We start from the raw sequence: 8,097 nt of genomic DNA on the forward strand, positions 1-8,097 counted from the left end.
CCGCAAACGCACAGGGGACCGCATGGATAAGAATCAGCTCTTTTTGTTTTAATATAAAATTATTTAAAGTGAATGTGTCACTTGCACGGAGGTAACTGTGTGGTGTGGATCCAATATTGCCCTTATCCACTTGCCACAGATCTGGGCTACTACTGAGACATACAGGAAGGGGGCAGGGCTCAACCAGCCCGAATCATCCCTCTGATATTCCATTCTGTGTTTGTTTGTGGTTTATCCATTTAAAGTTTAAAATGTGATGTCTGTAAAGAATAATAATTGATGTGAATCTTGTTTGTCTTGTAGGCCATGTCACAGTAACGTACAGTGGAAGAAACCTCCAAAGATGCTCTTCTCCAGTCTATTTTTTATCAAACCCACAGAATAATGGATTTGTCCCAGGTGTATGCCAGTCATGTGCTGCTCTTTTGGACCTGTATCACTATGAAGTGCCAAACTGACTAGAAACCTAATGGAAAAAACAGCCTATATCATTGCCGCTGCTGTTTTGGTGCTTGTATGAGCAGTAACTGCTGACTTAATAGTGTGCTGTGCGTACCTGCTTCAATGCTCCAGGAGCCAGATCTGCTCTGCCAATGGGCTCCTGAATAAAATCAAAACGTCTCAAAGACTGGAAAACTCCTGCGCATCCATAGCTATAAATGGCCCAATGAGAAGCATAAAGTGCCATTGTTTTTTTTTATATATATATATAATGCTACCTGTCGCTTTTGGTAACTGCCAAATGTATGTTTAGCAGCAAGAATCTAATTTATTTACATTCCAAGCGAATAGGGATTCTCCCTGCTATTGGACCAACATTAAAACAAGCCAGGGTGGGTGCTAATCGTGTTTCTGAAACCTAATGTATTTTGCACATCTCTCAAAGAGATGGTGGAACTCAAAGGGTTAAAGGTTGGATTTAATCAATTTTTATAGATTTCAAATCAATGGAAGTACAGTAGGTGTTAGGTTTATTAGGCTGGACAAATTTACTGAAATTTTTTTTTTTTATGTTTACTTTTAAATTTTAGTAAATGTTTGTTTAAACCCTGGAAGTACAACATAATTTGAGCTCAATTTCAATCAAGTTAGATTGATCGGGCCAGGTTTGATTAAACTGATTTACAGTATAAAATTTGCACAATTGCCTGTACACCAGGTTTAATTTTTTTTTTTTTTTTTTACTGATTTGGTATGTTCAAATCTTTTTAAAAATCATAGAATCAAAACTAATATATATATAAATTTAAAGCCCCTTTTTGTGAGAGGCATAAATCATGACCGCATAGATTTACTTTAGTAGAAATCACTGCAATCCTGTTAAGCTTCTACACATGGAACCGTTAGGCAACGCTTAGAAACCTTGGGTATTTCTCACGTTTCTGGGCTCCACAATGCCACCAGCCAGGTATGCTTGGCGATGCAGTCGAATGAGCGCGTGCTAAAGGTTGCCTAGACCGGTGCCTTCTCGTTCTTGTAAATTCAGGCACATCTCTGAAGAGCTTGTTGTTGATCCAATGAAAGGGTTTAGCCTATGAGCATCTGACTGTAGAGACTAATAGGTTATGTAGATCATGTACAAAGTGGAGAAAAAAAACAAATGTTTTCTAATATCTATGTATAAATTGTCTCTTTACTTTAAGTTCATCATTGTTAATAGCCATGGTTTGTGAGCTGTACCAGCATCCCATCATCTCCTCGAGCACAGAAGCATTCAGTATTCCTTAGTCGGGCGCTTTGTACCTTGAGAATTTGGGTCCTCCTCAACCCCTCCCCCGCTCATGTTTTCATAAAAGCAAAATGGAGGAAATCCTGTAAATAAGATGTAAGCATTTCTTCCTTTTGCCTTAAAAGAAGTATAATTGTATAAATATTTGTACTGCTTGCTTGGGAGAGTCTCATTTAATATATATATTTTTATTTTTCCTCAAGCTTTTCCAGAATATTAATTAACAAAATAATAGTGCTATAGAAGGCATCTCTTAGCCCTCAGAGTTGCTCACCGCAATGACCCTTATCCTGGTTTCAGAATGGCGGAAGTTGCAGGCACACCATTGGAGAAGCTGAGCTTGTCGTCTCCTGTTGTAAAATGTTTAGTATCGTAAACCATGTTTAACTATGCCAGAGAGACCACAATGCATTGACAAATATCTTGCAACTGCTGTCTATCGAAAGATTAAATGTTTTATTTTCTGGAGTTCCCACAGTGTCTTATAAATGCTTACATGTACCCTTCCCTGAAACCAGTTTACATTTCAGTATCTTATTTATCACGCATCATCTGATCATTTACTATTTCCGTTCCATATTATGGCTACATAGATCATCTTTTTTTTTTTCTTTTTTTTGACCTGTGGAGGCCAGACTGCACTGTGCTGCCTTTGATTACTGCTGTCTTAAAATCTCAACCAAAGTGATACATATACTTGTAAGCACTCAAAGTTCTACATGATGTCTTGTGTGCCTACCCTACCTTTTACCCCTAGTGGTTTTCTGTCCCGAGTCTTGGCATCGTTCTGCGATATAATGCAGGAGACGCAAGACCGAGCAGAGGAGAACTGATGCCTATAGTTAAATCTTTCCACGTGCTGTCTATTAATCTTTGCTATGGAGAGTGGAGCAGTACTGGAGGTGGTTGGTTGAGATGGAGACCTTACTGAAGTGACTATAAGTACTAGGGAAGGGCGCCCTATCAAATACTGTTTACCTTGTATTTATCCATATATATTGGGGTTACAGTATCGCTCCAGTCACCATAACCAGGCCTAAGCACGCATTCCAGATAGAATTATCTGCTGTCACATTCTAGGTTACCGAAAGATGAACAGAAGGGCAGACTACATGTGCCAAGTACTTTATTTTAACTCCAAATAATAAATAAATGTAATGATTAATTGATAAATGATCCTCCCAATTATTTCATAGAGATTTGAGATCATAGATATATAGATCACGGCTGACTGCAGAAAGCATATGCGGCACATTCTAGTTATCTGTATTTACAGCCTACTATGTGCACCCTGGTGTGTTACACCCTACAAAAAGCATTGACCGGTGTAAAGGTCATATGAGATTAGAATACATTGTAGCTGTAGCCAAATCTGTGTAACTGCCACGGGTCTGGTAAATATGGCACAAAATAATTGAATGCTTGTGTCCAATATTCTTAGTTTTCAGAATGACTTACCGACCTACTTGGTTCAACAGCGGTTTCAACTAAAGTCTTATCCGGTCATGTAATTAACTGTTCATCCCTATGACCCCTTTGTCCCTTTTCTGTCCTGGTAAGTAGAGGAATAAAAGTGCCCATTCTAAATAAGTAGTTTTGGAGGGGGGTAGGTGGGATAGAAAAACCTATTGGTGACCCATTACATTTTATTAATGTCACTTGAAAAGCAGAATTTTATTTTTTAGTTCTTTACAAATTAAATTCGCACTTTATACAGGAAAAAAAAATCACTTTTAATTGAAAATAAAATCCTAAAAACCCACCTTTCCTTCATTAACGCAAGAGCTGATAAGAATCATGTCCAAAAAGCGAATCCCTCATTAAGTGAAGCTATGGAGATATGGATGATATCGGTTGTGCACAATATCGGTCAGTGTGCATGCACTATATCGTTCTCAGTGTGTACACCGCAGTACTCCACCTCAGTGACCCCATAAACATCATATGCTCTTACTGGGCACAATGGTGGCGAGGTATGCGACTCACGTGCTTGTCAGTCTGCAGATATATGAAATCGGTACTTATGTAGTATCTGGGCGTCCGATTTTGTGATTGTATGCCTTACCTTAAGGCATACAATCAGATGCGATGCGATGCGATTCGATGCGATTTTTCATAGGATTCAATGTTAAGAAGGTCCTGTTCATTTCCCCACTATCCAAGTGGGCATAGAGTTGATTTTATATAGCGTGGCGAGCGCAGCGAGCCACCGAGCCCGAAGCGTGGCGAGCGGACGCATATTTCTTAAAAAGTATTCTGTGTCCCCTCGCTACGCTCGCCACGCTTCGGGCTCGGTGGCTCGCTACGCTCGCCAGAGGTTTATATCCAACTCCATGCCCACTTGGATAGTGGGGAAAGGAAAAGGACCCCTTTTTCCCATTGAATTCTATGTTAAAATGGACTCAGACCATTTTAACATTGAATCCTATGGAAAAATCTTGACCATCGCATACGATTTGGTCGCATGCGATGCGATCCGATCGGACGCCCAGATACTACATAAGTACCATGAAATCTTCTACAGAGGATCATGGGAGACCTCATAGCAGCCAATCAGCTTCTATATGTAATGTAATGTAATGTAACAAGTACATTCTATAAAATGATGGGTAACTTCTCTGCCATCCTTACAAGGGTTAATGCATCTAACCTGTGCTCGGAATATGACCCAAGTGAAAGGAGGTGCTACAACACACACCTGGTCTCCAAACAGCCAACAAAGTAGAGATCGCGCCCCTGGGTGTAACAGCTCCTGCTCGGAGTATTCCCCATGTATCCCTTTATAATATTTTAAAATCTTAACTTAAGCTTATGTTTGAAATATTATTTGTTCAGTAAATTATAATCGTATTGTCGTCTTATCAGAGGCCCTTATTCTGATTGATGCGGACTTTACCGCGTTCTTACGGATAGCGTCTTTACGGCGTCTGCGCATGCGTGGAGAACGCTACGCGCATGTGCCACGCCTTGACTCGGTACCAGTTCGGACAAAGCCCGTCCAAAACTGGTCCCCGCAATCAGTCGGGAAATAGGGGCGTATTATGGGCGTCATGCGGAATGACACATGGGCGTAGTTTCAAAGTGGGCAAAACGGGGCGGAAACATGGGCGGACACGGGGGAGTACACTTATGTTGGGGGGCGTACATTCGGAAACCACTCCGAATGCACGCGAGCAAAAAGGGCTGAAATGTGCGGTGTCCACAAGTGTACTATTGCTTTGCGGACACCACTCGTTCATGCGGTAGGCGAACGTACGCCTAATGACTACAACCATTAACACCTGAACCCAATACAATCTACTCCTTTACTCATTACTCACTAATAGGACGCTTGTCAGTGCTTTAATTGAAACCATTGCACTTCAATTGCTGTAAGGGTTAATGTGTGCAATGCATGTGTTAGGCATGCTTGTAAGGATATATTGGAATCTAATTGATTCCATTTCCAAATAAGCAGTTTTTTATGAGGATAGGTAATTGAATAAGTGGGTCATGTGATGTCTTGCAGAAGATACTTCATAGTGGGTTGTTTGGCGTAAATACTCCGCTTACGTGCGGTAGCACCGCTTGGCTCCCGGTCGGATGCGGTATTCCCGAGCATACTCTGTAATACTCTGTAATACCGTGCCGAATCGGAGTGTTTCTCCCGCACACGCATGGTTTGTATGTCGTCCGTAAACACGCCCTGTTCTTAAAGAGTGAGTCCGTCCGAATGCGGAGGACACGTGGGCGTTTCTACGGACGATGGCCGCACGCGGCAAAACACCGTGGCGTGCGGACCGCTCCGTAAGAATGCGGGAATTTCCGCACAGATCAGAATAAGGGCCAATGTGATCTCCAGCAATGACCGATAAACCAGCATTATCAACTTATGTCCCAATGGTGGTTCTTGAATGGTGTGGATGGTTACATCTATGCAGCTGCCCCTTTTACGTTGTTCTCTGTTTTCAGTAGCGATGTATTGTTTTTAGTAGTACTATGTAAAATGTTTATTTAGACCTATATAGGTTTAGTTATTGAAATTTGTTTTGGTAAGCTGAAAGTCCTCCTTTAATGCAAGCTTGCTACCTGCGTGGACTTGTTTTCCTTTTATCATGCCTGAAGTTCCACCAGCCGTGCTCTCATTTATGGCCGTCGCCTGTAGTTTGTGTGCGGACACATTATGTCATGTACAGTTTGAGTGATTTGCACTAGCTGATGTGAGCTTCAGTGTCGGCGCTTCTGATTTTTCATTTTGTCAACGCTTAAAAGAACAGCGCACCCTTTGTTAAATGTAGGGAGAGTTCTAGATTGGACCAATTTTAAAATTGTATATAACATTTGCACTTGTTAAACCACTGGAAATGTTATCAGTTCCTTTGCTGATATTCTATTCATATTTTTTCATTATAAAATTGTTAAATCCCTTAATTTATAACTGATTTTTGTTTTATTAATTGAGTTGTATATTAGAGAGACTACACAGTGGTTCATGCAAACAAAACAGGTTTTTTTTTTTTTTTTTTGCTCTTAAACCAGCATCCATTCAACACGGAGTCAAATCAGCAATATGGATAATTGAGACATGTAAAAACTGCTTTCTTTTGTTGTGTTGCAGCATTTTCATGTTCCCTTTTTCTTGTCAATTCATGATTTCAATATCTGCAGACAAGTGCCTGATGTATTTACAGACACAAGAACAATCTGTTGTATGAAGCCATAAATGTATATAAATTATGCTACAAATGACTGTCCTCTGTTTGAATTGTGTCTTCATTTGCAATGCAAACACAACGAGATGTATAGAAGAACTCCAGGCAAAATGGGCAAAAGTTAGTACTTCAGTTATCTATTTACAAAGCCTTGGCGAGAGAGAGAATATACCAGCCAATGGGCTTCTGTTGTTAATCAAAAACAACATGTAACATGGCAGTTAGGAGCTGATTGCCTGGTACTTTATCTCCACTTACATGGGTAAATTCCATAAAACTTCTAAATCAAAAGAGCTGATATAGCCCAGATTCTATAATTTCTCTACTGCAGCCTAGAAAATGATGATGGTTGCTATGGGCAACATCATGTCTTCATTTTTAGAAGCTTTTGTAAATGTACCCCTTATAATCTATTTATTAAGCCTTGGAGAGAGAGAGACTGACAGGCCTACTATGCATACTTGGTGTATTGTTCACCCTGGTCTGGTTTGTGCCTACTAATGTGGTAAACTTAAGCAACGGACACCCGGGGCGACTGCAGCCCCGTGCTGAGTGAGCTGGTTAAGCACACAAGGCTCCGCACATCATATTACTATTATTATTATTATTATTATTATTATTATCATCATCATTTATATGGTGCCACAAGGGTTCCACAGCGCCTGACAATACATAGAAGAGCAAAAGAACAATAAAATAAAGATTGTGATTTACAGAACAAATGCAAATTAGGTCAAGTACATGATAAATAAGACAGTTGCAGGACACTGATGCAATTATAACAGTGGCAGAGATATATTCTAAGAAAAGCACATGAGGAGAGAGGGCCCTTCTTAGAGCTTACATTCTAAAGGTAAGGGGCAGACAAACTGGGGTGACACAGCAGGGATAGAAGTGAGCATAAACATAGGGTTATTGCGATGTACCTGCGATTGTGTGCTAATCGATCTGTGCCGAGCAGGGTTTTGCCTATGCTTCTAGTCAAAATCCTGCTATCTAAGACCGTACATGCACTGTGGGTGATGGCGACGTGCAGGACCGCACATTGCCATCACTGGGGGACATAAACATGGAGCGTTCTGTGCTTTCATTTTAAGCGATCTAGCCAGATCGCTTTGAAATAAGGCTAACATCGCCCCGTGTGTATGACCCATTAGTTCAAAATAATGAAGCCAAGAGGTAGAGCTTATCTGACACATTATATCAGGCTTGGTCAACCTGAGGCTCTCAGCTGTGAAACTACACATCCCAGCATACACTGCCACAGTATTGCTATTCGAGAATGCTAGAACAGTGGCAGCGTATGCTTGGATTTGTAGTTTCACAACAGCTGGAGAGCCTCAGGTTGACCAAGCCTACATTTATATGGACATAACCTTTTATGTCGTATGAAAATGGTAAGTCTTCTAAAAGTGGTGTAAGTGTTCCTGCTTTTAACCAGAACAATTGGCGAACGAAAAAAAAATTCAACCTCATTTAATAAACTCACACAATTAAAAACCTTGTTTGCTGGAGCTTTAATCATGTGATGACTACTTCTACCATTCAGCATGGAGTAACTCACCAAATCGTAACACTCTACTACTGCAGATGTTGACGTTCTATGTCAACTTATAAACAATCTTGAGTTTTTAGTGTCATCATTATGACAGTCGGCTGCATCCCAAATCAGTCCTA

At 40.5% G+C, this 8,097-nt stretch overlaps 1 protein-coding gene across 1 annotated transcript in view; it reads left to right on the top strand.

Moving 5' to 3' along the window:
- FOXO1 (forkhead box O1) overlaps positions 1–2,197 on the top strand; it is a 49,813-nt gene extending 47,616 nt beyond the window's left edge. Inside the window, exon 3 of the mRNA XM_083169742.1 lies at positions 304–2,197. The gene's annotated coding sequence lies outside the window, so the exon portion shown is untranslated. The remainder of the gene's footprint in view (positions 1–303) is intronic.
- Positions 2,198–8,097: the final 5,900 nt, after the last annotated feature.

The sequence above is a fragment of the Crinia signifera genome, chromosome 2 (genome assembly GCF_055691185.1).
Source record: "Crinia signifera chromosome 2, ASM5569118v1, whole genome shotgun sequence".
Taxonomy (NCBI): Eukaryota; Metazoa; Chordata; class Amphibia; order Anura; family Myobatrachidae; genus Crinia; species Crinia signifera.